The following is a 23,694-nucleotide window of genomic DNA, read 5'->3' on the forward strand; positions in this document are numbered from 1 at the left end:
ATTGGTTAATAGTAGGCTTATTTCATAGAATCATAGAATCGTAGAGTTGGAAGGGACCTCCTGGGCCATCTGGTCCAACCCCCTGCTCAAAGCAGGATTCGCTAAATCATCCCAGTCAGATGTCTGTCCAGCCTCTGTTTGAAGACTTCCATTGAAGGAGAACTCACCACTTCTCGTGGCAGCCTGTTCCACTCATTGATCACTCTAACTGTCAAAAAGTTTTTTCTAATATCTAATCTGTGTCTCCTCCCATTCAGTTTCATCCCATTGCTTCTAGTCTTTCCTTGTGCAAATGAGAATAAAGTTGATCCTTCTACAATGTGACAGCCCTTTAGATATTTGTAGACAGCTATTAAGTCTCCTCTCAGTCTTCTCTTTTGCAAACTAAACATTCCCAAATCCTGCAACCTTTCCTCATAAGACAGGGTTTGCAGACCGGTCACCATTCTGGTCGCTCTTTTCTGAACTTGTTCCAGTTTGTTGATGTCTTTTTTAAAATGTGGTGCCCAAAACTGGACACAATATTCCAGATGAGGTCTGACCAAAGAGGAGTAGAAGGAAATAATGACTTCACGTGATCTAGACTGTATGCTTCTGTTAATACATCCTAGAATTGCATTTGCCTTTTTTGCTGCTGCATCACACTGTTGACTCATATTCAGTCTGTGATCTATTAGTATACCCAAGTCTTTTTCACATGTGCTGTCACTTAGCCCTATTCCTCCCATTCTATATATGCTTTTTTCATTTTTATTGCCCAGATGTAGTACTTTGCATTTCTCCCTGTTAAAAACCATTCTGTTAGTTGCTGCCCACTTCTCCAGTTTATTTAAATCTTTTTGAATCCTCTCTCTCTCTTCTCTAGTATTAGCTATCCCTCCTAGCTTTGTGTCATCAGCAAATTTAATCAGTTTACCCTCAATTCCTTCATCTATATCGTTGATAAAGATGTTGAACAATACAGGGCCCAGGACAGAGCCCTGTGGTACCCCACTTGAGACATTCTTCCAACTGGATGTGCAGCCATTTACGACCACTCTTTGGGTCCGATCACTAAGCCAGTTATGAATCCACCTAACAGTTGCCTTGTCCATTCCATACTTAGTCATTTTTTCAATAAGGATTGTATGAGGTACTTTGGCAAATGCTTTGCTGAAGTCAAGATATACTATATCTACAGCATTTCCTTGATCTACCCAATCAGTGATTCCGTCATAGAAGGAAATTAAGTTAGTCTGACATGACTTATTAGTTACAAACCCATGCTGACTCTGTTTAATCACTTCATTCTTATCCAGGAATTGACATACATGTTGTTTAATAATTTGTTCAAAGATCTTTCCTGGTATAGAAGTCAGACTCACCGGCCTATAGTTGCCTGGGTCCACCTTCTTCCCCTTTTTGAAGATAGGAACAACATTTGCTCTTCTCCAGTCTTCTGGCACTTCTCCTGTTCTCCAAGAATTTTCAAAGATTATGGAGAGGGGTTCAAAAATTTCTTCTGCTATCTCCTTCAGTACTCTGGGGTGTAATTCATCTGGACCTGGAGACTTGAATTCATTTAGGTTAGCTAAGTGTTTCCTCACTATCTTTCTGTTTATAGATATCCTGGATTCTTCTATTCCCTTAATAGGACAGTGAATAACAGTTGATGTTACATTTCCTTTCTGAGAGAAAACAGATGCAAAATAGGAATTTAAAAGTTCAGCCTTCTCAACATCCTGTCTTACCATTTCATCATTTTCATCCTGTAAAAATCCTATAGCATCTTTGACTTTTCTTTTACTTTTGACATATCCCCAAAATCCTTTATTATTGCTTTTGACATTTCTTGCAAGCCTCAATTCATTTTCAGCTTTACTAATCTGATTTGTGCCCTGCAGGGTCTGCAGACAGCATTATAGTCTTCTTTAGATATGCCTCCCTCTTTCCATTTTATAAACATTTTTCTTCCTTTTTAGCATGTGCTTAAGTTCTGTGTTCATCCATCCTGGTTTCCTTAAATGCTTCCTATTCTTCCCTCTTTTCGGAATTGTTAACAACTGTGCTTTGAGAATTTCATTTTTCAAGATTTCCCACCCTTCCTGGACATTTTTGTCTTTAAGAATATCCAGCCATTGGATCCCTCCAATTCTCTTTCTGAATCCCTTAAAATCTGCCTTTCTAAAATCTAACCTTGATGTCTGAGTCTTCACAGGTCTTCCGCCTCTAGTTATCCAAAATTCTAAAATAGCATGGTCGCTACCTCCTAGGGTCCCAGCCACTTTTACCTCCTCAACCATTTCCTCCCTGTTTATAAGGATTAGATCCAAGGTAGCAGTTCCCCTTGTTTTCTCCCTTACCTTTTGGAAGATAAAATTGTCAGCAAGAGAGGATAAGAATTTCCTTGACCTGTTAGTTTTGCCTGAGAGAGATTCCCAACAAATGTCTGGATAGTTGAAATCTCCCATGACAACTATGTCATATTTTTTGGAGAACTTGGCCATTTGATGCATAAAGAGTTCATCCATATCTTCAGCTTGCACAGGCGGCCTGTAGTAAAGGCCTACAATGGTGTCCTTTCCATTGTTCTGTCCTTGTATTCTTACCCAAACAGTTTCCACAGAATTCCCAGTCTCTGAAGCTTCAATCTCTGTGCAGATATACGCGTTTCTAACATACAATGCGACACCCCCTCCTCGTTTATCAAGTCTGTTTCTTGCAAATAAGTTGTATCCTTCTAGTCTTGTATTCCAATCATGTGTATCGTCCCACCAAGTTTCAGTTATTCCAATGACATCATATTTCTTTTCCTGTGTTAGTAGTTCCAATTCTCCTTGTTTATTGCCCATGCTTTGTGCATTAGTATAGAAACATTTTAGTTTGTGATTGGTTTCTCTTTCTCCAATATTTTTATTAATTAGATTCTTTTGTCTTTGTTCTTCCTTTCCACTTCTAATAGCAGAGTTCTCAATAGCATTTGTCAGGTGCATGGCTTTTTCTGGTCTTTTGCTTCCCTTCCCATGTTGTTCTAGTTTAAAGCTCTCCTTACAAGTGTAGCAAGGCGACTTCCAAATACATGCTTTCCAGTCTTCGTAAGGTGCACCCCATCTCTAGCAAGTAGTCCATCGTATAAGTAGTTCACTCCGTGATCCAGAAATCCAAATTGTTGCTGACGGCACCATCGACGTAGCCAGTTGTTCACCTGCAGAATCTTATTCCACCTCCTTGTTCCATGGCCATCCACTGGGAGGATGGAAGAGAAGACCACCTGCGCTCCCAGTTCTTTCACTTTCTTGCCTAAGTCTTCAAAGTCTCTGCAGATGGTTTCCAGGTCATTTCTTGCGGTGTCATTTGTCCCCACTTGTATTTAAAGGGGTTGCCCACTAATTGGACAACATCTTCTCATGTCTCATGTTTGGCCTGTCGAGGTAGCTATTTTGGGAGGGCTAAATTAACCCTTCACGGTTGAGCCAGTGATTTCCAAATTATTCCAGTGTTGCTAGCAACTCAAAAGACCACACGGAGACTGGGGTCTCTGTACGGGAGGATCGAGGCAGATCACTAAGCCCCTTTATTTTAGTCACTTCTTTTATAACATTTTGCTTAATTATGCAAGGTTCTCAAGTGCCAATAAAATCATTTCACTTTATAAGCCAATAATATTGCAAGAAAACCGGAAACTACATATATGTCTGTACCTAAATAGTGTAGAAAGTAGTATAATGGCATATTCTTCAGAGTTTTACACCCCCGCCTCCCTTATCTTATACAGATGGGAACAGTCTGGTTTCATGACAGCCCATGCCAATTACAAAAATTTATCTTACAACAACAAAAACAGAGAAACGAAACCTTACAGAGAAATGGAGAAGTGAAACTTAAGCTCTGATTTTAGTATTAACCCTTCACATTCCCCCCTAGATAAAAAATTTTAACACATATGCAGCATCAGAGGTGCTATCCCAAGCTAACAGCTTGAGGGGTACTGGTCTTCACATGACTAATGCCATGTTACCAGTCATGGCTGTCGCTGCGCACCCGTCCCCCCTGTATACTGCAGTTCACGAATAACAATTTTTGATGACGGTGGTGGGAATCTTTTGTAGTTAGCCATGTGCTTGGCTTCAACATCTTCATCAAGTAGCCTTTTGAGATCGGTGCAGAGAAGAGCAGGGGCAACGACACCTTTGGTATCATCATTAACTGTCTTAGTGCAGGATTTCCTAATACATACAGAAATACACCAAAGAACAAGGTTTAGTATCACATATACAACAAGGATACAGGCAGCAATGTGTAACAAGCTTTGTAAGATCCCAGCTACCCAGCCCCCAATTCCCTAAAAACCAATTGGCTGGATTGAGAAAGGAGAAGGTGTCTGACCACCAACTGTCCCTATTACAATCATTGTCTTTATCATATTGATCTCTGAGTCATTGAATATCTTCTAACTTTAACTTTTAACTTCTACCAATAATAATATGGAAAATTCGAAAAACCAAAACATTATGTCCCCTTCATTTGCTATTGGCTTGTTGGGTGATGAGGAGAACTTGATAGGGACCGTCATACAAGGGTTCTAGTCCGTGCTTTCTGACATGCCTCTTCACGACTATCAAATCACCAGGCTTCAGGTTATTACAAGTGCCAGTTTCTGCTGAATCTGGAAAAGAAAAGAAAGCTAGAACATAGGTGTTAGCAAGATTTTTACTAAGCTGAATAACTTATTGAACATCACTGTCAGTCTCTTCTGATAACTGCTGAGGCTGAAAATTTGCAACTGGGGGCCTAGTACCAAACAATATCTCATATGGGGACAGGCCATGTTTTGCAATGGGGATAGTACGAATGTGGTATAGTACAATGGGTAGGAGCTCTGGCCATGGAGCCGTAGTCTCCTGCATCATTTTGGTCAATTGTCCTTTCAGTGTGCCGTTCAGCCTCTCAACTTCACCACTGGATTGTCGGTGGTACGGAGTAGGAGGGCTACAGTGGATCCAAGCATTGTCAGAACTTCTTAGTACACATGAGAAGAAAAGGCCGGACCTTGATCACTTTCAACAACTTCTGGAATCCCATATCTGCATATAACTTCCATCACCAGTTTCTTCGCTGTAGTTTTTGCAGTCATGTTGGTAACAGGGAATGCTTCCGGCCAACTGGAGAACCAGGGCCAAGTAGAATTTTTGCACCAGTGCGAGGGCCTGATTTTTTCCTCGATATATAGGTCCATGTGCCCATGTGGCAATAGCAGGGTACATCCGCTTAGGGGGACACACAAGTTGGTCCTTTTCCAGAGACCATTATCCATACGTGCCCCATCAGTCTTCCATTGCTTCACCTCTTCCTTTGGAGACATTCTCTGCATCGTCATTAAGCGGTCTCGCAGGGTCCGACAGAAAACTTCAGTCTGTTGTAGATCATCTGGTTCTTGTAGGGTCAGTGCTTCTTGTAACTGTTTACGCTGAGAGCGTGTGGTCACCATAGTTGGTATGGTTGGTTCAACGGGTAAGAGAGCGGTGGCTTTTGCTTGCATATCCGCAAATATGTTGCCAACAGTCTGTGAGCTGTTCCTAGGACCGTGCGCCTGAACTTTGATAATAGCCACCTGAGTAAGTAATTTGATTGAGTCCATGAGGGTTTTAACAGCTTCAGCATTTTTCACTGGGGTTCCGGCAGTAGTAATAAACCCTCGATTGGCCCATAGAGCCCCAAAATCATGAGCAATACCAAATGCATACCGTGAGTCCGTGTATATATTAGCCCGTCTGTTCTTGGCCAAAGTACATGCAGTAGACAGAGCCTGGAGTTCTGCTTCTTGTGCTGACTGAGAGGGTGGGAGCGCAGCTGCATGCACTACAGTGTCCTCTGTGGTAACAGCATATCCCATGTGGAATCTACCAAACTCCTCAGCATATCTTGAACCATCCGTGTATAACACCAGATCAGGATTTGGGAGTGAATTATCACTGACATTTGGTGGAGTAGCTGTTTCTTCTATCAGAAATCGGAAACAATCATGTTGGAGGTAATCCTCATCACTGCCATCTTTCCTTATAATTCATTATGCCGTCTTTCAAGGCATTGTAAAGGGGTTGCATTATGCGGGATGCATCCGGTATCCACTGACAAAAATAAGTGCATAGTCCAAGAAAACGCTGGAGTTCAGTTTCATCTTTTGGGAAAGGAAGGGAGCTGACAGCTATTTTTCTTTCTTCTGCGAGGTGTCTGGCACCCTGAAGGAGACAGTGACCCAAGAATATCACTTGACCAAGGCAGAACTGAAGTCCCGAGGCCGAAACCCGACAGTTCAGTGCTGCCAGATACTTAAGGAGGCTAACAATGACAACAATGGCAAAAGACACCTGCTCATATTTTTTTTGCAAACTGGTTGGGACTGTTTTGGGCCCCTTGTGGCATAACTGTCCATGTTAACTGTCGTCCCTGAAAAGTGAATGCAAACAGAAACTGGCAATCTCGGTGTAACGGAATGCTAAAGAAGGCATTGGTAAGATCAATAACTGTAAACCAAGCAGCATCCTGGGGTATTTGCGACAAAAGAGTATGAGGATTAGACACCAGGTTTGAGAAACACTTACTGGTTCTACAGGCATTTTCCCTATATCATTTGACCCTTTTGACCAGAGTTTAGATGGTATCTCTGAGAGGTATGGGGTGAGTCATTGATCCTCAGGCAATATTGGGGGTGGATCTGAGCCTATCAGGGCCATCATAACTGTGAGAAGGGCATGCAAAATACAGATTTCCTCACTGTCTTCATCTACATAGGGATTATATAACAAAAAAAACCATCTGACCATCATCTTGGAATTGTATTCTGGAGCAGAACTGTGATAATAAATCTGCCCCTAATAAATTTACTGGACATGTGAGAGAGATTACAAACTGATCAGTAACGAGAATTAGCAGGGAGGGGCTGAGGAGCAGGGTCCCCACTAGCTGAAGTCTGAGGGGGGGCGAGAGTTTGCTGTGTGGGCTGAAGGGCACACTGTGTGCTCACAGCTGCGGTGGGGGCTAGAGGCTGCTGTTTGCTCCTTTTTTTTCTTTTTTTTTACCTCTGGAGCTGGTAAATGGAAGGGGTGGATACTCAACCACTAGCAATAACGGGGACTAAGGCTGGGGGCGGATAATAGTAGGTGCCGTTAGCAGAGGTGGGGGCTGCAACTCTCGGTCTTCTTGTGCCACAATTATAACAGACCTCTCTCCACTGAGGATTAGTAACTACACATACAGCACAGATCCACCCGGCAGGGGCATACTGAGTTTTGGTAGTCCAGGATACATCGGTGCCTTAGGGTTAAGGGGCACAGAGCTTACAGTCGGGAGGAGGCTTGATTTCCTGGGAGGGACCTTATCATCTAGCAGGGAAACTTCTTGTTTCAAATCATCACTGTTAACTATTCGACTGCCTGACACATTGTCTGGATCTTAGTTCCTTCTTTAATCAATCACATTCTCATACCACAGTCACTTTCTTGAACCACAATACATCCCGTCTTTGCCATAATAATAGACAATTTTTCCTTCTTCAACATAGCAGTAACAGAAACAATCAGAATTCACTTGCTGTTCAATTTCCACATAACCTTCATTATATAATTCATGTGCCAAGCCACGGAATACCTCAGCGCCTTCAAGTAATCCATCATCAGTCAACCTTTTAACTCCTTCATCCCATAGCGTAGGCTGTAGCCTCCCGCCCTTAGGAAATCCCAGAATCAAAAATATTTTTCCTGCATTCCTGACACATTTCTTTCCTCGTCTTTGAATCATAAGACTAACAGTATCTGATCCTTCACACAATTCCAAACTTTCCTTTTTCTTCCACAGAAACATAATTCTCTCCTTTAGAGCTAAATATCCTGACAAATTGTGCACAATACTGGAGCAGCCGTCTCCGTTTGTTCCACAGGGTCAACCCCCTCTGGGAAGCCCAAAATTCGCGGTACTCAGTGAAAGGAGGAGGGCGTCTCAGACTATCCCTCCGGACACCTCTGGTTATATATATCTATCTATATATACCTGAGTTACGTATCCTACCCATCTTCGATCACTCACCACGCCTGATAACTAACAATGACCAGGAATTCAGGATATTTTGACTATAAAGAGAGTCACAATCCCTGGTCAATCCGGGGTGTCCGTCCCTTATGAGGTACGGTTCGAACACTGGGCCCCCAACGAGACTACACCTCTATATGATTCTACCCATGAATCACCCCACCAGGGGACAAACCTCAGATCCTCTTTGCAGCAACAAGCACAGGAAAACCACACCAACAGTCAGTCTGAACAGTATAACTGCCAACTTACCGTGGTTGTGGGGGGGTGATCAGTCCCAATTTTCCAGGACCCGTGTCCGCTCCGAGGGTCCTTTGTCTTGTCCTCCGGGGGCAGAGGCGTCCCTGTTCGGGGGCCCCATGTTGGGCTCCACTGTCGAGGTAGCTATTTTGGGAGGGCTAAATTAACCCTTCACGGTTGAGCCAGTGATTTCCAAATTATTCCAGTGTTGCTAGCAACTCAAATGACCACACGGAGACTGGGGTCTCTGTACGGGAGGATCGAGGCAGATCACTAAGCCCCTTTATTTTAGTCACTTCTTTTATAATATTTTGCTTAATTATGCAAGGTTCTCAAGTGCCAATAAAATCATTTCACTTTATAAGCCAATAATATTGCAAGAAAACCGGAAACTACATATATGTCTGTACCTAAATAGCGTAGAAAGTAGTATAATGGCATATTCTTCAGAGTTTTACACCCCCGCCTCCCTTATCTTATACAGATGGGAACAGTCTGGTTTCATGACAGCCCATGCCAATTACAAAAATGTATCTTACAACAACAAAAACGGAGAAACGAAACCTTACAGAGAAATGGAGAAGTGAAACTCAAGCTCTGATTTTAGTTTTAACCCTTCACAGGCCCAGTTAAAATAAAAACACCTATCCTCATCTCCCGTGTTGGAGATGTTCCAGCTGTATCAACACTCACGTTTCTTACATCATGCGAGCTCTAAACTCGATCAGTGCTGGCGTCACTATCCCCACCTTCGGTCATATCTAACATCAAGAGGAAGTCAGGGAGCAGATGCAGCCCTGACTTCTTGTTAATATTCAATACGTCCAAAAGCCCAGATAGTGACGCCAGCGCTGATTGGGCGCAGGGCTTACGTGACGTATCAGCCACACATGAGCCCCAGGAACTTGGGTGCAGACACCGCTGGAATTGTGATGGTACGGGAGGTGATTATAAGTGTTTTTACTTTAATGGACCAAGCATGAAGAATGAGAAGGGGTTGTCCTAGGGGACCACTCCAGTATTTTTTATTGCAATGCTGGAGTAGTGCTACTAGTCTTAAACTTCTAACAACGCAGCTCCAGTTGGTCTCAAGCAGTGTGTGACCTCCTGGATCGCTCCAGTGCTTGCCGGATGATCTGGAAGTCGCATCTCAGTGTTAGTCTATGAGAGCCAGAAAGATGCCAGAATGAGATTCTCATTGACTTACGTTGACAGCTTGTGACCATTACCTCTGGCTTCCAGTCAGTCAGAAGTTGTGGTGACAAGATGACGCTGTGGGACCGAAGTGAAGTCCAGAAGACAGGGGTGTAACTAATGTGCTACTAGGTGCAGAGGTTGCAATCACACCTGGGATCGAAAGCCTAGGGGGCCCTTTGACCCATATAAAAAGACTATTAATATTAAAGACTTGCAATAATTTGGGGTCCCATTGGAGCTCTTGCATTGGGACCCACAAGCTTCAAGTTACGCCATTAGCAGAAGACATGAGATAAGTATAATATGGAACTTAGATTAGTAGCACCACTCCAGCACTGAAATAAAAAAAGAATTGCTGAGTGGTGTTTTCATTGTTGACCCAATAACAGGATTGAGAAATGTAATTCCCATTTTGTTCCCGTGCCACATGGTACACAAAAAAGATTTATACAACACAGAATCGTTAGGGTCAGTGTATGTCGCTGCATTGTACAGTATAACACTGAAAATTACAGAAGACATAAGATTTAACAATTTCAATCATAACTCACAAAGAATAAATGTAGACCCTTTGTTCTCATGCACAGAGACATCTTTCTGCTGTCTGCATCTCAACATTGTTATATTAAACCAAGCAGATACCAATAAACTTTTTTCATAGGTAAGACGTATCCTAGAAGAGGCTCTCATGTGACGCAAATATGTAGGCCTAGGATAGGTCACATTCTCTTCAACAGTTCAATTTAAAAAGTGCTTTTAAAGGAGACCTTTTACTACTTTTTTATGTATAGCTGCCTACCTCATTGTAAAGTAACTAAAACGCTGATTAAAATGCTTTTTGGGGGAGGCGACTCTGTTCTTTCATTAAATTGTGGGGTTATTAGCTTCTGAATTTTACTGTGCCTAATATGCAAATTTTCCCTTGAACCAAGGAGGCGTTGACAGAGATTATTCTATGGAGGTGTTTACTTTTCCCTTCTATGACGCTTACCAATCATAAGAAAACAGCATCATATAGGGGGAAAAAAGCAAAAGCACACAGAGAATATCACAGCAGGCATGTTCAGCGTGATGTGGTGAGACTTGACCACGCTGAGAACTCCTCACTCCTATTGCTTCCTGTTACTACAGTGCCAGGACAGGAAGAGATGTAAATTTCTTTACAAGTGAAATGTCCTGGTCTATATATAGTGAAGAGCAAAAGGGTAATAATATTTTGAATTTTTACTTTTACTTTCAGACTCCATATCTCTTTATCCACTACTACTTCCAATGTGAGACTATCATCATTTTATAGACAATCATCTTGACTATCTTATACATAAATTTGACTTGCAACTAGAGTTGAGCGAAACGGGTCGAAAAAATTCAAAAGTCGCCGACTTTCGCAAAAGTCGGGTTTCATGAAACGAAACCCGACCTTAGCGTGAGGTCGGCCACGAGGTCGGCGACCATCGCGCCAAAGTCGCTTTTCAAAAGAAAAGGAAGAACGGACACTGTGGGCAACATGATGACATAGGCAGCGGTCATCACCATCTTTGAGAAGGGCATGCAAGTGATTGGCTTGCTTTGTGTGGCGTCACAGGGGGTATAAAAGGGCGTGCACGCCGACCGCCATGTTACTTATGCTGATCTCAGAATAGGGAGAGCTGCTGATGATGATGATTCTATAGGGAGAGCGTTAGGCAGGGAAGAAGATACCAAAAACTACTTCTGCTGCTAGCGATTTTGCCTGTACAACACACCAGTTACTGTGCAGTGCAAGGGGAGGCTATTTTGGTGCATCAGCTCTGTTGGTTATTAGGCTGCCTTTTAAGGCTCCCTGATAGCTGCATTGCTGTTTTCACACTGCTGAGCAAACTGCTTTTTTCAAAGCAATCCAAATTTTATTGTTTTGTCCTGGTGAGTTACTGAGCGTCCATTTTTTCACACACCGTACAGTGGTGTATGCTCCTCACACAGTACCGTGTACCGGCTGTTATCACGGCCAAATTGAAGCTATCTGTGTGTGACTCTGTAAGGAAAAGCCGAGGAGTTTGTCCGTTCTTACAGACCTACACTCTAGGGAGATTCCAATTCTGCCCAATTCTATATACACCTTGTAGTTAGTCATACACTAGGCAATTACTGCCTGTCACATTGCGGTGTAATCTGTCCTGGGCCTGAGACAATAGTTCAGCGTCCTCCAATCTACAGTGAGCTTCAAATTCTCACCAATACTATATACAGCTTCTGCCTTCTCATACACCAGCCAATTTCTGCCTGTCACATTGCAGTGTAATCTCTACTGGGCCTGAGACAATAGTTCAGCGTCCTCCAATCTACAGTGAGCTTCAAATTCTCACCAATACTATATACAGCTTCTGCCTTCTCATACACCAGCCAATTTCTGCCTCTCACATTGCGGTGTAATCTCTACTGGGCCTGAGACAATAGTTCAGCGTCCTCCAATCTACAGTGAGCTTCAAATTCTCACCAATACTATATACAGCTTCTGCCTTCTCATACACCAGCCAATTTCTGCCTGTCACATTGCGGTGTAATCTCTACTGGGCCTGAGACAATAGTTCAGTGTCCTCCAATCTACAGTGAGCTTCAAATTCTCACCAATACTATATACAGCTTCTGCCTTCTCATACACCAGCCAAATTCTGCCTGTCACATTGCGGTGTAATCTCTACTGGGCCTGAGACAATAGTTCAGCGTCCTCCAATCTAAAGTGAGCTTCAAATTCTCACCAATACTATATACAGCTTCTGCCCTCTCATACACCAGCCAATTTCTGCCTGTCACATTGCGGTGTAATCTCTACTGGGCCTGAGACAATAGTTCAGCGTCATCCAATCTACAGTGAGCTTCAAATTCTCACCAATACTATATACAGCTTCTGCCTTCTCATACACCAGCCAATTTCTGCCTGTCACATTGCTGTGTAATCTCTACTGGGCCCGAGACAATAGTTCAGCGTCCTCCAATTTACAGTGAGATTCAAATTCTCACCAATACTCTATAGACCCTTTACCTTGTTTTACAGTACCATATAGCTGTTGTTATTTTGGGTACCCTTTTCAAAAAAATGAAGTATGGTGGAAAAGGCCGTGTAAGTGGGCGGGGGTTGCCAGCTGGTCCTGATGGTGGTGTTGGTGGTGGTGCTTCCGCTGGTTGTGACAAAAGCACAATAGCACCTAAAGCAGGAGGTGGTGAGCCGGCGTCATTGTCTGGCTCCACAAGGCCTCATAGACTCCCTTTTCTAGGAGTAGGTAAACTGCTTTTAAAGCCGAAGCTTAGGAACAGGTTTTGGCTTACATTGCTGACACAGCCTCCAGCTCTATCGCCTCCTCTTCTGAAGTTTCAAAAAATAAAAGCACTGCGTCGTCAGTGGAGGCTCCTGGTCAGGAGCAACACCTTTCCTTGTGTCCTTCAACCCTACCAAAAGTGAAGGATGTGGCAGGCCACACTACAGATTACTCCATGGAGCTCTTTTCTCATACCATGCCTGGGTTATCAAGTCAAATCATGAATTCCCCAGTCCAAGATGAATCTAGCATGGAGTGCACTGATGCACAGCCACTGCTAGATGATTCTGCTGGTACATTGACCCAGATCACTACATTGTCCTCGCAGTGTACTGAGCCAGAATCTGACCCTGATGAAACTCAGGTGCCCCTTACCGCATACTATACCACCATACACGGTGACACAGAGGAAGGTGCACATGACATTGAAGAGGAGGTGATGGATGACCCAGTTGTTGACCCAGATTGGCATCCATTGGGGGAAGAGGGTGCCGCTGCCAATAGCTCAGTAGAGGAGCATCCGCAGCAGGCATCGACATCGCAACAGCTGTTATCTGGCAGGCCCGGAGCAGTCCAAAAACGGGTTACAAAAACCAAAAGAGTTGCAGGACAGCTTGGCCAGATGGTCAAAATAGCACAGCGTGCAAGGCCTCAAAATGTCTTCCATAGTAGGAAGAGTGCAGTGTGGCACTTTTTTGAACAAAATCCTAATGATCAGGCAAAGGTTATCTGTAAGAAGTGCGCAAAGACCTTTAGCCGAGGGAAAGATCTGAGAAATTTGAATACCAGCTGCATGCTTAGACATTTAACCACCATGCACTTGCAAGCGTGGACGGACTACCAAACCTCACGTACCACATGTGCAATTGCTGCCAAAGAAGGTAGTCATCAACGCTACATTGTTTCCCCCACTGTAAGCCCACCGGTTAGCACACCACCAGCAGCAAATGTTGAGGTGTCGTCGCAAGGCCAAAGCAGTCAGGGAATCACAATGTTATATCAACCAAAGACTGAATCTAGGCCATCAGAAAGAACACCAATTCCATCACCATCATCAACCCTCTCTCAGTCCGCCATGTCCAAGGCTAGTTCCACAGTATGCAGCTCTCAAGTCCAGCTCACCTTACTAGAGACTATGAGTAGGACAAGAAAGTACTCATCCTCTCATGCGCATACACTGGGTTTGAACGCCCACATTGCCAAACTAATCTCGTTAGAGATGATGCCCTACCGGTTGGTAGAAAGCGTTGCTTTCCATGAACTCATGGCCTACGCAGTACCACGCTATGACCTACCCAGTCGCCACTTCTTTTCTCGCAAAGCCATCCCAGCCCTCCACCTTCATGTGAAAGACTGCATTGTCCATGCACTCAAGCAATCAGTGAGTGTAAAGGTGCACCTCACAACTGATGCATGGTCCAGTAGGCATGGCCAGGGCCATTACGTGACCATCACTGCATACTGGGTTAGTGTGGTGGATGCAGGGTCCACAGGGGACAGCGGTGGTGGGACAGTGCTGCCTAGCCCATGATATAGGAGACAGTGGGCTGTAGGCGTTCGACCCTCCTCCTCCAGAAGCGAAAGCTCGTCCACAGAGTGCAGTCGCACGAGCACTCCATCCGCAGCTGCCAGTGTTGCACACGAGGTGTCCCCCTATCGATCAGCTAGTGGAAAGCGTCAGCAGGCTGTGTTGCAGATGATGTGTTTGGGCGACAGACACACCGCCGAGGTAATGGCCGACTACTTTCAGCGACAAACTGAGTCATGGCTGGGCAGTCTACATCTTGAGGCAGGCAAGGTGGTTAGTGATAACGGCCGGAATTTTGTGGCAGCCATAGCCCTTTCAAAACTCAGACACATACCTTGCTTGGCTCACACCTTGAACCTGGTGGTGCAGTGCTTCCTCAATAATTATCCAGAGTTAACAGGCCTGCTCCTTAAGTTTCGAAGACTGTGTTCGCACATCCGCCGGTCGCCGGTACACTCCAGTCGTATGCAGAAGCTGCAGCGATTGCTCCACCTTCCCAAGCACCGCCTAATTATCGATGATGCATTTGTGGGAGGATACACGGGCAGGCACTTTGAGGGCAGGCATGGAGTTGACAGGTGTGCAGTGGTCGAAGCTGAAGGACCTCTGTAAAGTCCTTCAGTGTTTTGAGGAATGCACACGGCTGGTAAGCGCAGACGATGCCATCATAAGCATGAGCATTCCACTTATGCGTCTGCTGATGCAAACTTTGACGCACATTAAGGAGCAGGCGTCTGCAGCCGAGGTAGATGAGGAGGAAGAGGAGGAGGGAAGCCTTGATGACAGTCAGCCATTGTCTGCTCCGGGATCTCTCCTGGACGAGGTGGAGGAAGAAGAGGAGGAGGAGGAGGATGATGATGGGGATGATTATTTAGGGGAGGAGGATGCTTCTCGTGGGGCAAGAGAAAATGTTGGCGTGGCAAGGTCTGGTACAGGGTTTGTGCATTACTGGATGGATGTGGATTTGCCAGAAAGTGCTCCTCCACCCAGCACTCGCAGTGCATCATTGACACCAGGAACATTGGCCCACATGTCAGATTATGCCTTGCAGATCCTAAAAAGGGACCCCCGCATTGCCAAAATGATGAACAATGACGACTACTGGTTGGCCAGCATCCTGGATCCACGCTATAAAGGCAAATTCCAAAACATAATGCCACAGGAGAACCTTGACCTAATATTGGCTAACAAACAAGCAACTCTGGTAAACCGGTTGGTTGAGGTATTCCCAGCACACAGCAGCGGTGATGGTTCTCACACGAGCCGTAGAGGCCGGGGCAGCTTGGAAGAGGTGTTTGTGGTGTACAAATCAGAAGTAGCGTTGGAGACAGGGGTTTCATGATCATGTTGTGGACTGATTTTTCAAGTCCCGCTCACACGACTGGTAATACTGCATCGATTGAAAGTGACAGGAGACAGCAGTTGTCAACTATGGTTACAAACTACTTCTCGTCCCATATCGATGTTCTCCCTCACAGGTCATTCCCATTTGACTGGACACCTGGCTTGAATTGGCACAATATGCCTTACAGGAGCTCGCTTGCCCAGCTGCAAGTGTGCTATGAGAAAGAGGCTTCAGTGCAGCTGGATCAATCCTGACAGAAAAAAGGACCCGTCTGTCAACCCAAAATGTGGATGATCTAACCTTCATTAAAATGAACCATGCATGGGTTTCCAAGGATTTTGTCCCACCTTACCCTGATGACACATAGGTTGCCAGAAAAATGGCTTGCTTTGGTCCTCCTCTTCCTCGGACTTGACCAATTTCACCTTTAGCAGCAGCTGAATGTCCCAGATCAACATATGCCATTTTGTAAACCTCCCAAACTGGGCTGCCTCCCCCCCCATGGCCGGGGTCACCACCTAGCGCACACAACCGTGCAAGTGCCATTGCCCTGGACAGGTGGGTAGGCCGACACTTGGGCGCGGGCACTCACACAGGGTCCCTCATAGTGCAATCAAGTGTCTCTGACGGTGGGGGTGCACACCCGCCGTCAGACACACCGCCGTACTATGAGGGTCCCAGTGCCAGTACCGACACCCACGAGTGTGCCCCCCTTTCTTAGGCAGGGCCACAGCATTTGCAATGTTTACCTCTCCCTGCTCCTCCGCTGTGTAGTCTGGGCTGTCAAATCCTTCACTGGGACTGCCACTACAAATTTGTTGAACTGATAGATGATGGTTAAGACGTAGCTATGCCCTGTCCTGCTGGCCGGGCTCTAGCTTCAGATGATCAATGGCTCCCATTTCTTATGGACGTCGACTCACAATGACATGCAGTGGTGGTTTATCATCAGCTTTCACAGTTTTCCTACTCAGATGTGTGACATTCCGGCGCACATTTTTAAGTGTGCCCTCTCATGCCAATCCCATAGAATCGCCTACGGCCTGTGGCTTCTGTCCTTTGCACTCCAAAGTTACGTGACAGATCATGATAGGCAGTGAGCAACATGTTTACATCTCTCCCTGTGATAAAAATTTGATGGAGATGAGTAACGCTGATGGGATCAACGGTCCTGCGATACAGCAACACTTTCTTCACAAAGTTATGTTTTCGCTGTCTCCACAAACAAATTAATTAAGGGTCAGCATCGCCTCTGAGAATTGTGACGGAAGTTTTTCCCGTGATTCTTAATTCCTAGATTTCTGCAATCACTAGACTTTAAGTCAGTAATTGTATGCATCTCATTTCCTATTGTGGAGAGGCTGGACTGTCTTACTGAGACAGAAATATATATGAAGATTTAAAAATACCACTAAAAGTGTATACTGGTGTACGCTTCAAAAACATTTCCTTTTTTCTACTTTTTAGATTGTTGTCTAATCCATACTGAGAACACGGAGATTTTAAATGTTTAAACTATGCTATATATACCTGCTATCCAGTGATAATGTACCCTTTCTCACCTTTGTCCAATCACGTCTAATCCATACTGGGCCTGAGACCGTCTGAGCCTGCCTCCTGATCTATAGACATAGGTTTTTAATGTGTAAACTATGCTACATATATACGTGTTATCCGGTGAAACTGTACCCTTTATCAACTTTCTACAATGCTGTCGAATCCATACTGGGCCTGAGAACGGCTGCCGAGCTGTTAAGCAAGCTACAGCACCTGTGGTTTGGACACGTAATTTTTTCATTTTGTCAGGAATGCCGGTTAGGCCTAATTCCGTAATTGCGGTTGACCTGCACTTACTGAGAAATCATCGTTTGCTGGGAATAATTGGAATCCCAGATCCCCATCACTAACGGTGTTCAGCGGGTTATCAGCACCTGTAAGCGACAAAAGCTGGTCCTTTCAGTGTAGCGCGCATGCAGCCCCGGACATGTAAGGGCATAATAGACCTGTTATTGCTCGATCTCGCATGCCAGAGCCTCGCGTATCCCTCTAGTAAGCTTGACGCGTACCGCGGGGGCATGCCGGAGTCTCGGTCGTTAACGGAATAAAGCTGAGAAATCGCTAGCACAACTACAAACGTACATACCACACCACACACAGAATCGTCAAAGCTTGCAATCTGTCCATCTTTTCTGTAGCTTGTATGGTTGTAGTTTCCATGGTGGAGTCAAATTAAGCCACAGGCTCCACTCCTGGTGGTGCCCTTTTGGACATTCCTTTAAGGTTCAGCTTTGCAATCATACAGCCTCCGGAAACCAAACACTTTGCCTTCATGAACGCAGTTTGGAGGTTCGTGGGAATAACGCTGCCCCATCGGCAATTGGCATAATTTATTGGTGGGAAGTCCGACGGTATATGATCGTGTTCGATTTCAGAATTTCTTTTTTTTTTGGTTTGTGTTTTACATTTTTATTCCAGCTTTTCTTGACTTCATAAGGGCATGACAAGCCTATATCTGTGTCTCCTCCTTTTACTCCTCCACCTCTTTTCTAAATGTAGTTGCCCTTTTACATGTGTTATTTTTGTCTTCTGAGCATTTTGTCTGCTTTGGGACATCTTTAAAGGTGTTTTGTAATTGTTTTTTATGTGTTTATACAGTCATATGTTAAAGTTTGGGCACCCCTATTAATGTTAACCTTTTTTCTTTATAACAGTTTTGGTTTTTGCAACAGCTATTTCAGTTTCATATATCTAATAACTGATGGACTCAGTTATATTTCTGGATTCAAATGAGGTTTATTGTACTAACAGAAAATGTGCAATCTGCATTTAAACAAAATTTGACCGGTGCAAAAGTATGGGCACCTCAACATAAAAGTGACATTAACATTTCGTAGATCCTCCTTTTGCAAAAATAACAGCCTCTAGTCACTTCCTGTAGCTATTAATGAGTTCCCGGATCCTGGATGAAGGTATTTGTGACCATTCCTGTTTACAAAACAATTCCAGTTCAGTTAAGTTTGATGGTCGCCGAGCATGGACAGCCCGCTTCAAATCATCCCACAGATGTTCAATGATATTCAGGTCTGGGGACTGGGATGGCCATTCCAGAACATTGTAATTGTTCCTCTGCATGAATGCCTGAGTAGATTTGGAGTGGTGTTTTGGATCATTGTCTTGCTGAAATATCCATCCCCTGCGTAACTTCAACTTCGTCACTGATTCTTGCACATTATTGCCAAGAATCTGCTGATACTGAGTTGAATCCATGCGACCCTCAACTTACCAAGATTCCCAGTGCCGGCATTGGCCACACAGCCCCAAAGCATGATGGAACCTCCACCAAATTTTACTGTGGGTAGCAAGTGTTTTTCTTGGAATGCTGTGTTTTTTAGCCTCCATGCATAACGCCTTTTTGTATGACCAAACAACTCAATCTTTGCTTCATCAGTCCACAGGACCTTCTTCCAAAATGTAACTGGCTTGTCCAAATGTGCTTTTACATACCTCAGGCGACTCTGATTATGGCGTGCTTGCAGAAATGGCTTCTTTCGCATCACTCTCCCATACAGCTTCTCCTTGTGCAAAGTGCGCTGTATTGTTGACCGATGCACAGTGACACCATCTGCAGCAAGATGATGCTGCAGGTCTTTGGAGGTGGTCTGTGGATTGTCCTTGACTGTTCTCACCATTCTTCTTCTCTGCCTTTCTGATATTTTTCTTGGCTTGACACTTCTGGCCTTAACAAGAACTGTACCTGTGTTCTTCAATTTCCTTACTATGTTCCTCACAGTGGAAACTGACAGGTTAAATCTCTGAGACAACTTTTTGTATCCTTCCCCTGAAAAGCTATGTTGAATAATCTTTGTTTTCAGATCATTTGAGAGTTGTTTTGAGGAGCCCATGATGCCACTCTTCATAGGAGAATCAAATAGGAGAACTACTTGCAAGTGGCCACCTTAAATACCTTTTCTCATGATTTGATACACCTGGCTATGAAGTTCAAAGCTCAATGAGGTTACAAAACCAATTTAGTGCTTCAGGAAGTCTGTAAAAAGTAGTTAGGAGTGTTCAAATCAAGAAAATGATAAGGGTGCCAATACTTTTGCACCAGTCAAATTTTGTTTAAATGCAGATTGCACATTTTCTGTTAGTACAATAAACCTCATTTGAATCAAAAAATATAACTGAGTCCATCAGTTATTAGATATATGAAACTGAAATAGCTGTTGCAAAAACCAAAATTGTTATAAAGAAAAAAGGTTAACATTAATATGGGTGCCCAAACTTTAACATATGACTGTATGTGTTTGTGTTTGCCTGCCATTGTTTTCAATGGGGTTCGACGGTGTTCTTCGAACGTTCGACGAACATTCGACGAACTTGCCTCCTGTGCGACGAACCAAAACACTAGCGGGGTGGCTCAACACTACTGCTGATATATAGAAATACATTGTTAATGTTTAAACTATGCTATATATACCTGGTATCTGGTGATACTGTACCCTTTCTGCCAGGAAGTCCTCCTCCAGCCAACACTCTAAGTGTATCATTGACACCTGGAACATTGTCCAACATGTGTGATTATTTCTTGAGGATCTTCTTGTTATATTGTGGTGTGATCCATCCTGAGCATGTGAGTGTCTATGGGTTACTCCTGCAATTTAGATGTACATTTAAAAATTACCCCAACGCTGTATACAGCTCTAAGCTTGTGATACATTACCCATTTACTGCTTGTTATATTCTGGTCTAATCCAAACTGACCAAGTGAGAGTTATTTTCTGACTGTGGAAATAAATACTGAAATTGACAACAATGACACCTACACTGTGTATAGCTGTACTCTTGAGATCCATTACCATTTTATGGCTTTTTAGATTGTGTTGTAATCCAATACTGAGCCTGAGATTGTCTGTGTGTGCCTCCTCAAATATCTACTGAGACTTAGAATGTTTAAACTATACTATATATACCTGCTATCTGATGATACTGTACACTTACACTTTGTCTAATTTTTATATTCTTGTCTAATCCAAACTGAGCCTGTGAGCGTCTCTGTGTGACTGATGGAATATATAGGGAGATTGACAATTATCCTTTGACTGAATAGAGCTGTATGCTTCTGATACAGTGCCATATATCTGATGTTATTTTGGGTCTATTTTCTGCAAAATTTTGAAGTTTGGTGGAAGAGGCCGCGGACGTGGGCGTGGGGGGGCAGCTGGTGCTGATGGTGGTGGTGCAACTGCTGGTAGTGGCAAAAGCACAATAGCAGCTAAGGCAGGAGGTGTTGAGCCTGTGTCATGGTCTGGATCCGGAACGCCTTGATGGCTACCTTTTCTGGGAGTAGGTTAACTGCTTTTAAAGGCGGAGCATGAGGAACTGGTTTTGGCTTACATTGCCGAAACAGACTCCAGCAAATATGCCCTCCTCTTCTGAAGTTTCAAAGAATGCAAGCACTGAGTCGTCAAGTGCTGGCTCCTGGTCAGGAAGAACCCCTTTCCTTGTGTCCTTCACCCCCACCAAAAGTGAATGATGCAGCAGGCCACACTTCACATTAGTCCATGTAGCTCTTTCTATCATACCATGCCTGGGTTATCAAGTCAAATTGTGAATTCCCAAGTCCAAGATGAATCAGACATGGAGTGTGGGTGGCCAGCCAGGGCAGTGGGGTTAATCGGTACCGGGCCGGTGTCTCACAGGGATGTGTCACGGTGGTGGTGACCTGTTCCGTGGCCCTGGGCATCCATGCAAAGGGGTGAATTACATTTATAGGTGAATGATACGTGACGCCACCTGTGGTTTCTGATTAGATTGACCAGCGCTGCAGTGTCGCTTCTCTGGGACAGATGTTGTGGTGCAGCTAAGATGTAGAAGCTCTGCACAGGTAGGGCCGTAGTCGCAGGGCAGATGAAAGAGTTGGTAGATGGTGTGCAGTGCAGGATGTAGCAGAGCTGTGCGCCAGGCGCAGGAGAAAGATGACAGACACAGTCGTGCAGTTCCTTTACCTGTACTTGGTAAGTTCCATCCAGGAACCAGAGTACAGATGGAGAAGGAGTTGGTCAGCCTGGAAGCCAATTTCGAATTCTCTCTCTGCAGATAGGTAGTGTGGCTTCCGTTCTAGCGCTTATCTGAGGTACTCGCACTGCTGAGTTCAATGAAGTTCCCCCTGTTGACTCTCTTTTGGAACTTTCTCGTATGGCAGGCAGCCGTAGCCTTTTCCTTCTGGCTCCCACACGTCGATGCTGGGGCCTCCGAGCCTTAGTTGGGTACAAAGCATTTACAGCTGCTACTTCCTCCGGTTTCTGCTGCAGGAACATCAGTGTCCCTACAAACTCGGAGACCGGAATCCGGACCATGCGCTCCAGCTAGGAGTGAGCCTTAACTCTGCTCATCCTCCAGCTCCCCTTCTCACGTCCACACACTTCCCCTTCCCTGCACAGAGTGCCCTAACTTACCTCCTCCCGACCACAGAGAGCAGCTCCTCAGCAGTCAGGTTCAGAGGTCTCCCTGCTGGCCTGGAGTGGGAAATGTGTTGTGCGTTGGTTGAACTGCTAGAGAGATCCTTTGTTGCTCCCAAACATGACATCACACTCCCTAGGAGGAAGGTAATGCCACTGTGGCGACCGTACTCCTGGGGACGCCACAAGTGCACTGATGCCCAGCCACTGCTAGATGATTCTGCTGGTACATTGACCCAGACCGCTACATTCCCCTCACACTCTACACAGCCAGAATCTGACCCTGAGGAAACTCAGGTTCCCCTTCCCGCATAATATACCACCTTACAAGGTGACAAAGAGGAAGGTGCAGATGAAGTGCAGGTTCCATGAGCAGGTGGGGGGCATACTCATGGGCGACGGCCCTGGCACAGTACGCAAAAGTGTCATCAGACACACCGCCGTACTATGAGGGGCACTCTGCCAGTGCCATCACCAACGAGTGGGGCCCCCCCGCTTGCTCCGGATCACAGCACTTGCAAAGTTGAAATACTTACCTCTCCCTGCTCCACCGCCATGACGTCTTCCGCGTGTCCTGACAGTGATATTCTGATCAGAGAGCGCAATGACATCACGTCTGTACGCCCTCTGCCTAAATAGTCAAGTGCAGTGAGATGGAAGATGGGGATGACGAGGAGTCCAGACTAGTACAGGGATTCCCTAGCGAGGAGACTTATTTAATTGTTTTCAATGTTGGGACAGCAATTTTTGGGGAGCACTATACTCTGGAGAATGATATATGGGGCCCACCATACACTGGAGCATTCCAAAGGTGGACATCAGACACTGGAGCAGCATTTACAGGGCCGATTATACATTGGAGCATTAGAAATGGGGCCCATTATATATGGAGCATTATTTGGGCCCATAAGACAGTGGAGCTTCATTCATGGGGACCAACATATACTGTAGCACTATGTGGAGCTCAACATATACTGTTTCAAACATTATATGGGACCAATGATTCTGTATGGAGAAATATATGGACCTCATTACTCTGTATAGCGCGCTATGCGGTGCCCATAATACTGTATGGAGTAATATACTGTCCGTTTTTGGAGCTATTGGAGAATTTAAAATCGATATCAGTCATGAGATGTAAAAAGTGAAGTATTTTTCATTGTACTATACCGCTATTTCTCTACCGTATCGGAGCATCATGAGTTGTGGTATGTGTTAAAGGGGCGCTCTTTGGCCCAGGGCACATGAAAACCTGGAGCCAGCCCTACCCCTCCACAACTTTAGCCAAATAACCCCCAGTTTTCAGTGCGTAACTATTATTATGAAGTAAATTAAGGTTGACAAGCTTCAGTAATAAAAATTGATGTTTTTGCCATTCAAATGGGCACTGTAGGTGTGTTTAATGTCCTCCATTCCCTGCCGACTTTGCTTCCCCATTGACTTGCATTGGGTTTCGTGTTTCAGTCGGCCTTCGACTTTTCACGATAATCGGCCGATTTCGTTCGACCCGACTTTTGAGAAAGTCGGGTTTCATGAAACCCGACTCGACCCGAAAAAAGGCAA

Source organism: Dendrobates tinctorius, unplaced genomic scaffold (genome assembly GCF_039654945.1).
Source record: "Dendrobates tinctorius isolate UK_male_01 unplaced genomic scaffold, ASM3965494v1 ptg000223l, whole genome shotgun sequence".
Lineage (NCBI taxonomy): Eukaryota > Metazoa > Chordata > Amphibia > Anura > Dendrobatidae > Dendrobates > Dendrobates tinctorius.